Consider the following 10,277-nt stretch of genomic DNA (forward strand, 5'->3'; position numbering starts at 1 on the left):
ATGAATATCACTACTACTAGTGAAGTATATTCCTTAAAGTGATTAAGTGGGGGGTGGGGCAGTGTCTTGGTACAACAGGCTAAACCTCTGCCCTGTGTCTCTGGCATGCCTTAGATGAGCCAGTTCATGTCCTGGCTGCTCCACTTCCCATCCAGCTCTCTGCTTATGGCCTGGAAAAACAGCAGAGGATGGTCCAAGTCCTTGGAGCCCTTCATCTACATGGGAAACCCTGACTCTTGGCTTCAGGTCATCTTAACTCTGGCCATTATGGCCATTTGGGGAATGAACCAGTGGATGGAAGACCTCTCTCTCTCTAACTTCTCTCTGTAAAATCTGCCTTTCAAGTAAAGATAAATAGGTCTTTAAAAAAAATCATAAGGCAATTAAGGAACTGATTTTTGGCCTAGCAGCTAAAATACCAGTTAAAATGACCATGTCCTACATTGGAGTCACTGGATTCAATTCCCAATTCCAGGTTCCAGTTCCAACTTCCTGCTATTGAAGCCCCTGAGTGACAGAAGGTGATGGCTCAAGTGTGTGGGTTTCTGCCATCTATGTGGGGTACCTGGATTGTGTTAACCTGCTCCTGGTTCCAGGCCAGGCCCAGCTGTGGCTATTGCAGGTATTTGGAAAGTGAACCAATAGTTGATTGAAAGCTGTCTTCATTTCTCTTTGACTCTCTCTGGCTATAGCATAAGTCAATTTTTACAGATTAAAATGGTAACTATTTAGTTTACTACAGTTCAAAAAGTGTATAAGTTTGTCAGACTGCCTTGCATCAAGATTTGGCATATCTATTTAAATTATACTGATTTTTGCATGGGTAAATATAGTCACATAGTTTGAAGTTCTATAGATGACAAAAGTATACAGTGAAATCTTCAGATACAGTCTGAGGCACTTGGTTCTTTCTGAGAGGTAATAGATCTGTGCAGCTTCCCATATAGCTTCTGTGTACAGAATATATGTTCTCCTTTTTGCTGAAGATTCCTTTAAACTTGTATTTACAGAAACTAGTTCCCCTTTAATTCTTTGCACTATTTCAAAGCCTGATTAAATCTCTCCCACCAACCACGGTCTTTGCCTCGAATGTAGCTCCTAACCTGGCTGTGCTGAGTGGAGAGTTTGGGCCAAGAGACAGGCATCCTGGCCTGGAAATATAGAGCTCTCTCAAACTCACCTTCCAACACAAAAGACTATGATGGCCTCTTGCAAGAAGAGGCTAATCAGGTGTTTTCTTTCCTCCATATAACAAAATTAATTTTATCCTCTGTTTTCTGATTTCACTTCCTTTAGGGCTTTGTGCTTGATGGACATCCTTTGTTGGAGGCTCTTGTCTGCCTGCAACCCTTGGCCATTGTTAGGTCAGCAAGTTCAGAGCCTTCCTTAGTAATAAGTGATTTGCTCTTGGGGAGCAAGCTGTGTGGGACTGCAGAGAGCACCCTGAGACTTGAGGAAGAGACTTAAGATCTATAGTCAGCTCCACTACCCCTCACCATTGTCTTGATGGATCATTTTGCCTCTCATACAATGAATGGAATCTGGAGGATCCCAATATCTGGCATTAGGGTCCATCAGGTGTGTTTAGTGGCTTAGCACAGGGCCTCTAATCAATGAAAAAACTTGGAACACACTCAGCTAAGGACAAAATCAATCACTTGATTTTATGAGTCTTCCAGGAATGTCTTAAAAAATTTTAAAGAAATCCTAGTAAAGCCAGCCATACATGAAAATGTTAATGCTACCTTATAACACAGAGGATTTTTTTTTAATCAAGTTTAGCAAAATGGTTTCTGGACTTCTACAACTCCATAGTGGTGGCAAGAATTTGATAATGGGGACCAGCAGTATAGTGCGTGGATGAGGATGCCACCTGCAACGTCACCATCCCATGTCAGAGAACTGGTTTGAGTCCCAGCTACTCTGCTTCTTGTCCAGCTCCCTGCTGATGCTCTTAGGGAAGAAGCAGATGATGGTCCAAATATTTAGGTGCTTGCCACCCATTTAGGAGATGTAGATGATGTTCCTGGCTCCTGGCTTGGGCCTAGTCTAGTCCTGGGCATTGTAGCCTTTTAAGGAATGAAGCATTAGATGGAAGATCTCTCTCTCACTCTGCCTTTCAAATAAATAAAACAAATCTTTGGGGAAAAAAAGCATTTAAAGCTTGAAATACGTCCAATTGAGGGAAAAATACAAAGAGATACTTCAAAGAGTTCAAAGATAATGGTTGTGATGCAAAAAAGTTTGAAATTTAAACTTGGTTTTTCACAATATGTATTTTCCATGAACTTTATGAAGATCCCTTATAGTTTAGGTTTTTTTTTACTTCCAACAGCAATAAATACCTAGAATGTCCTTTTAATAGTGGTATCTATCATGGAAAGAAAGCAAACTAGAATCTGAAATAAGAAAAACACACAGTGCTTTTCCCATGACATATCTTAGTACAGTGAGGCATGACATTGCCCCTGCTGTAGTTTGGCAGCTGCCTGCACTGCTCTGATGCCACAGCGAAAAGGAAAAGACGAGCTCTCAGATGCTCTAAACGACACGTGCCAAACACGTGGAAGGTAAATCTCCTAATTCAGTTCGTTCTTCCAGCATTCCCTGGCAGACAGCCAAGCTAAATATTTCTGCTGGATAAAAAATGTGCTCTGGTGTGCTTCGCTCGACTCTGGTTGCCTCGCTTCAAGTTGGAGGGGTTATTTCAGTAAGCAGAATGGGAAATGAGGAGTTGGCTTCTAACACCTTGCTATGCCTTTTCACCTTAAGCAGTTTCCCTAAGCTATTTATGGGCTGTGAATTGATTACTGTATGCTAGAACAATATTGGAATATAGATGTAATGGGTAACTTGATTCTTCCCTTCCTCCTTCTCAGTTTGCTTCTAATGATGATCTTCTCTGATTCCCTAAGTGGCTGTTGTTTTGGCTGCTGTGTATTTTTCAGCAAAACCAGTTTTCAAAGGCGGTTACATTTGGTGAACTGGGAGATCCAGCATATGGGCCAGTGGGCTCCTGTCAGATGGGGATTATAGCTAATTGAAATTTATGACACAACTGCTGACTTCATTAAGACTAATTAGAGAATTGAATTGGGAATTAACATTCAGATACCCCCTTCTAATTGTTTTAGATGTTTTTCTGTTACAGAAAAGGTAGGACATTTTTGGTAGTTGTAGGAAGCATACAAACGGAATTATAGTACAAATTTACATCTGTTTTTTTTAATCCAGTGGCTTATCATGAACTTTCTCTCACATTACACTTATTTTATGACTTTTAAATGGTCCAATAATACTCATATCATGTGGCCATATCATAATCTATTTAACAGTTTCTACAAATTTGAATTTTCAGGTTATTTGCATTTTGACATAATTGTACATAATATTGTCATCAGTATGCTCATATCTCTGCTCAAATTATTTCCCTGTGAATGCATTCCCATTCATATATTCATTGGATCAAGATTATGAATCCTCAAGTCTGTTGATACAGTTAGCTAAATTTCTTTGCAGAAAGTTATCCCAACAAAATATAGATTTTTAAATTTCTAAAAACTATACTTAATTCCAAATTTCCATCTTCTTATATTTTTGTTGAGCACATGTTGGTGGTATTCTTAATATTTGGATAATTACCCAATGGTGTAATCTTTTGTTTACATGACAAACATATTGGACTCTGGCTGTGCGACAGGCATATGGCATCACTCCAAAGAGCAGCTTTTTGCCACCTTCAAGTAGCCACTTTTAAGATGATCTTGCAGACTGATTCTTCAATTACAGTGATGTATTTGAACAATCCACATGAACAATGCATCTTGCCACTTTATCCATTCATAAAATAAGAACTACTCAGCCATTAAAAAGAATGAAATTCTACCATTTACAACCAAATAGTCCCAACTAGAGATTAATATGCTCAGTGAAATAAACCAATCCCAAAAGGACAAGTATCACAGGTTCTCTCTGATACAAGGCAACCTCCATGTAAAATGCAAGACCAACAGGCAGATGCAGAAGAGGGATGTGTCTGCTCAGAGTGTGCTTTGGGGAGAAGCTGAGGGCCCAGAGACATCCACCAGCTACAGGCTTTGCACAGACTTCGGAATTTTCCTGTAGACTTCTAGGAAGCTAGCTGGGAAATATTTAATTTGTAACTCCAGTTTCCATGATGAAAATAGATTTTTTAAGCACTTCCCATGAGCCAAGGCCCCCTGAAAGATGGCTTCAGTTTGTTCAGGCCAGAAATGAAAGCAGTGGTCTAGATAAGAAGTAACTCCATTAAAACATGTTTGAGACTGCAAAAAAAAAAAAATTAAATTCCAATTTAAAAAATCATGAAGATGACAGCACCTATTTCCATTCGAAGGTAAGAGTTTGAATTGATCTTCTAGCTTTGGGTACTGCATTTGTGTTCCTCATCCACACTGTTGCTGGAGCTTCCTTTCCAAATCTTCCTCTCTACCTGTTACTGGAGCTAAAAACACACCCATGGTCACAGACTCAAGCCAGCCTATCTCATTTGCTTGATCACACATGTGCTTGGTCACACCGCTTCAGTTCTTTGTGACTCTCAAGGCCAGATGCCAGATGAAAAACCAAGTGGCGCCCTTGGAACTGTGACCTTGACCTCAGCACTTAAATAGAGCACATAACAGTATCTATGCCTCACCTGGGACTAAGGTATCTCTCGTGCCCAAGCACAAGTCTTCTCGGTTGTTGTTATAGAAGAGGAAGAGAAGAGAAAAAGAGAGCCATCCCCTCTTCCTGTGTCTAGACCCTCCAAACCAGATTCAGGGATTTCTTCCCCTCCCTTGGGAGTCTCTGCCCAGATGTGTGTGTGTGGCTTCTGCTACTGTCTGTGGTGGTGCCTGCGTAGGGGAACTTCAAAACAACCCTTACCCCCTTCTGTCACAGCCCCCAAGGAAGAAGAGAACAGAAACATGGTGGGCTGCATTTAGCTCTTCTCTGGAAAGGGGATGGTTTCAATACTCCTCAACCCACGCATACTTCCGGGAGTGCTTTGAAGGAAGCCTTATGGCAGCAGGACTCTGAGCTTCCCCAGAAGATACAGTCTGTGTTGTGCACAGATTGCACTGTGGTGGAAGAGGAGGTCATGAGAGGTAACCAAGGAGTGGGAGAGGAGGTGAGAGCTGCCTGCTGGCCCCTCCCTTCATCTGGAGGCATCCAAACTCCCAACGATCAAGGGATGTGTGTGTATGTGTGTCATCCTGAGTTGTGTGTTTGGCAGAAGCAAGGAGAGAGAGACACAGAAAGATGGGTAAAAATGTGGAAAAACAATCTCCCATCTGCTTGTTCACTCCCGAAATGCCAAAGCTGAGAGCTGGGAGCATAGCCCAAGTCTTCCACATGGATAGGAGGATGCCATCACTGCTACCACCCAAGATGTGAAGTGGCAGGAAACTGGAATTGAAAGTCTAAGCTGGGCCTTGAACTTAGGCATCCCAAGTGATCTCTTAGCCCCTAAGCCAAATATCCCTTCCTTTATTATTCTGAATCAGAATATGCCTCAAATTTTCTTTAGATCGTGCTTGTTACAAGGGCCTGTTATGTCATACTCTGTACTTAACTAAATTTTTAAAAGTGTTTTTTTTAAAGATTTATTCAATTTTATTACAAAGTCAGATATACAGAGAGGAGGAGAGACAGAGAGGAAGATCCTCCGTCCGATGATTTACTCCCCAAGTGAGCGCAACGGCCGATGCTGTGCCAATCTGAAGCCAGGATCCAGGAACCTCTTCCTGGTCCAGGAACCTCTTCCAGGTCTCCCACATGCGTGCAGGATCCCAAAGCCTTTGGCCGTCCTCAACTGCTTTCCCAGGCCACAAGCAGGGAGCTGGATGGGAAGCAGGGATGCTGGGATTAGAACCGGTGCCCATATGGGATCCCGGGGCGTTCAAGGCGAGGACTTTAGCCACTAGGCCACGCTGCCGGGCCCTAAAAATGTTTTTAAAATAACCAAGCAATTTGCTCCCGCATATCCTCTGTTCAGCTGTATGGTGTTAAGAAACTATGGCTTTTTTTGGTTTATTATTTTGTCTAGATGATATGTAACTAAGCATTTTATGGCTAAGTTATTTTGTGTTACATTTTTTATTTAAAAAATTATTGCAATTTTTTAGTTGACCTTACTTATTGGGAACATGATCAATCTTTGGACATGGAGTTGGGCAACTAAAGATGGAGGCCTGGCTCTCGTATTGACCCTAATGCAGGCCCATACTCTCACATGCTTCCCTCAGGGGCCATATATGACCTTAAACTTGGAATTTTTTCTGATTTCTGGAGACCAAAATGATGGTAAATATGCTTTGTGTAAAGTGTTCCTATTCCCACATCATGGTGTATTTGTTCGCACTGCAGAGTAGAGAGCAGGGGGAACCCAGGTGGGAGGCATGCCAGGTTTTAGGGGTGGGAAAGACTACGGGAAGGCTGTGATTACAGAGACAAATGGGAGTGATGAAAATGGCAAAGGAGTGAAATGAAAATGAAGGAGGTAATGACAGTGGAAGAGTTAAGCTATAGCAATGCAAGTAAAACATCAGATGGCCTTCAATTTTCAGAACTTTCTTGAAATGTTTGTTTTTGCTTATTTGACAGAGTCAAAGAGAGAGATCTTTGATCTGCCAGTTCCTGCCTCAACTCCTCAAATACCCACAGCAGCCAGGACTGGGCCAAGCCTGAATCTGCACGTGGGTGGCAGGGATTCCAGGCCTTGGACCATCAGCTGCAGCTTCCAGGGTGCCCCTCGGCAGGAAGTTGGTTCACAAGTGAAGTAGTTGGACTTGGGCCAGCGCTCTGATATGGGAGGCCAGCATTACAGACAATACTTTAACTTGCTGGTTCCCAACAGTAGGTCTTTGATTTTCCTTTTATTTCTCCTTTTTGGAGGGTTCTTCTCATCTGCTCATTTTTCAGTGGCCTCCAAACCTAGTACTTTTGTGATCAGGCACTCCAAGCTCCAGGACAAACATCAAGTGCCAACAATTTTTGTTTCTCATTTTGAATTCTGCTTTTCTTTTTTTTTTTTAACTTTATTTCTTTTTATTATCATTATATGATACAGTTTCCCATATTCCCTCCCCAATTTCCTCCCCCCTCACTAAGTTTCCCTATATCATTACTAGAGTATAGTTCTTCATACACAGTCATGTGTTCATTATTGCGGGCATGTACAATGGCAGAGTCCAGCAGCATCCAATTGTCAGGATATAATAAATTGTTTCAGTGGGAGTCCGTCTTTGTCTGGAAGTAGGGATGCATACTGCATTGTATCCTCACATCTGGATATGATAGTCTCCATTACACAGTTACTCTATGTACCCTTAACTGAGAAGTCACAATACAAAATCAACAACAGGAAGAGAAAGACATTTACAATGCTATGAAGTTAAATTACAAGCTGCTAGATATGATAGTCTCTATTACACAGTTGCTATACATCCGCATAAATGAAAAGCCACAAAACAAAATCAACAACAGGAAGAAAGAAACAAAAAAAGAAATTAACAACACCATGAAGTTAAATAATATGCTACTGAATGACTCATATGTCACTGAAGAAATGAAAAAGAAAATCAAGAACCTTCTCGAAGAAAATAATGCTACTGTGTGATCTGTGAGTCACTGAAGAATTTAATCAGAAGAAAGTGTTTTGATGAGATGAAACTAACAAAAAAAATCAAAATCCATGAGATATAGTTTATGCTTTTCTTTAAAATTTTTTTCTAAAGATTTATTTATTTTTATTGGAAAGCAGATTTACAGAGTGAAGGAAGACAGAAAGATCTTCTATCTACAAATTCACTCCCCAAGTAGTCATAATGATTGGTGTTGAGCCAATCTGAAGCCAGGAACCAGGAGCTTCTTCCGGGTCTCCCACACAGGTGCAGGGTAACAAGGCTTTGGGCTGTCCTTGACTGCTTTCCCAGGACACAAGCAGGAAGCTGGATGGGAAATGGAGCAGCCAAGATATGAACCAGCACCCATATGGGATCCCTGTCATGCAAGGCAAGGACTTTAGCCACTAGGCTACCACGCCAGGACCTCTTTTAAAGCTTTTGTTAAAAAAAAATGTATTGCTATTATTTTCCATGATGCAGTTTTGTAGGTATCAGGTATCTCCCCTTTCTCCTAGTCCATTTCCCTTCCCATCATTTCCCCCATGTTTACAGTATTATAGTCCTTTAGTCACAGTTATAAGTTTAACATTCTGCTATCTAAGTGCATCATGGCATCGTAGGTAAATGCAAAGATAGTCATTTTCCCACAGACTTTTCAAATAATTGTCTCTTGGGCCCAACACAGTAGCCAAGCAGGTAGTTCCCTGATGGCCTAGGAAAGCAGCAGAGGATGGCCCAAGTCTTTGGGACCCTGCACCCTTGTGGGAGACCTGGAAGAAGTTCCTGCCTCCTGGCTTTGGATCAGCTCAGCTCTGGCCATTGCGGTCACTTGGGAAATGAACCAGTGGACAGAAGATCTTTCTCTCTGTCTCTCCTTCTCTCTGTAGATCTGCCTTCCTAATAAAAATAAATAAAATTTTTAAACATCAAAAAATTATCTACTTTTGTTTTAATTTGAGAGGCAAAAAGACAAAGAGAGATCTCCTATCTACCAGTTCACTCCCCAACTGCAAAAAAAAAAAAAAAAGCAGTGAGAACTGAGTCAGGTGAAGTCATGAACCTAGAATTCATCCAGGGCTCCCGTGTACTGAGCGGCAGTCCAGCTGCTTGGGCCATCACTGGCTTCCTCCTCAGGAAGCATCAGCTTAAGCCAGAGCAGAACAAGAGTTGGGATTCAAATCCACCCCTGCATTATGGGATGTACTTGTCCCAAAGGATGGCTTTTTTTTCTTTGATGAAGATTTATTTTTATCAACTTGAAAAGAAGATTGACCAGGAGTGTGGGAGAGAAAGAAAAGAGAGAGAAAGAAAATGAATGAATGACAGAATCTTACATCCACTAGTTCACTGCCCCAAATGGCCACAACCAGCTATAGCTGGTTCAGGTTAAAGCAGGAGCCATGAATTTCATCCAGGTCTTCTACATGGGTGGCAACTACCCAAGTACTTGTACCATCTAAAGCTGCTTTCCTTGGTACATTAGCTGGGAGCTGAGATGGAAATGGCATAACCAGGACTTGAACTGACATACCAGTGTGGGATGCAAGCAGCACCTTAGCTTGTTCCCCAGGCAGTGTCGTAAACATTGCACCCACTGCCTGTCCCACATTTTGAATTCATAAGGATCTTATTGGCACAGTTTACCTAAGGGTGCTTTCTCTACAGCACAACCACCATCGTCATCTAGCCCAGCTTACTATGTGTATGTTTTCTGGTTTTGTATTATATCCCTTTATCTTTTAAGGTCATAATGTTTATTTTATGAAGTCAATATTTCAAACTTAAAAGTATTCGTTTTATTTTTAGTGGTTGAGAAAAAATGTGGAATATAGAGAAATTTTTAAATTTTAGATTCATTTGAGAGCTAGAAAAACAGAAAGGAAGTTTCTATTCACTGGTTTACTTCACACCTGCCAGCAACAGCCGGGATAGGGTCAGGGCTGCAGCCAGGAACTCAATCTAGGTCTCTCTTAGAAATGACAGGGACATACCCACTTGAGGCATCTCCTGCTGCCTCCAAGGATTTGCATTAAAAGAGAGCTGGACTGAGAGGCAAATTCAGGTATCAAACCCAGGCACTTAGAAGAGGAACTTAGCATCTTAACTGGTGTCTGAACTGCCAGCCTAAATGCCCACCTCTTTATTTACAGTATCAGATGCTTGAAAACAATTTCTTAACGCAAGTAGGATAATATTTATTGATTACCTAGAAGTGTTCTTAAGGAACTTCTGCATGATTGGCTTATGTTTTTAACTTTTCTCTATACCCAATGTGTAGCACAGGGTTTTTTGGTTACAATTCTTACGTAGGAGGTGCACGTCTAACCATCTAGAACATGTCTGCTTTGTATTTTCTTTTTCAAAAAAAAAAAAAAAAGATGTATTTGTTTGCTTGTTTGAAAGGCAGAGTTAGAGAACAAAAGAGAATTTTCATCCACTGGTTCACTTCCCAGACAGCCAAAATGGCTGGGTCTGTGGCAAATGGAGACCAGAAGCCACGAACTTCATCCAGGTCTTACCTGTGGGTGGGCAGGGGCCAGAAAGTGTAGTAAGTTTTTCCTAGGGTGGGCATTGGTTTAGCAGTTAAGGTGCTGCTTTGGATGCCTGCATCCATGTTAGGATTCAAGC

Source organism: Ochotona curzoniae, unplaced genomic scaffold (assembly GCF_017591425.1).
Source record: "Ochotona curzoniae isolate NIBS_2020 unplaced genomic scaffold, NIBS_Ocur_1.0 contig_3819, whole genome shotgun sequence".
Taxonomy (NCBI): domain Eukaryota; kingdom Metazoa; phylum Chordata; class Mammalia; order Lagomorpha; family Ochotonidae; genus Ochotona; species Ochotona curzoniae.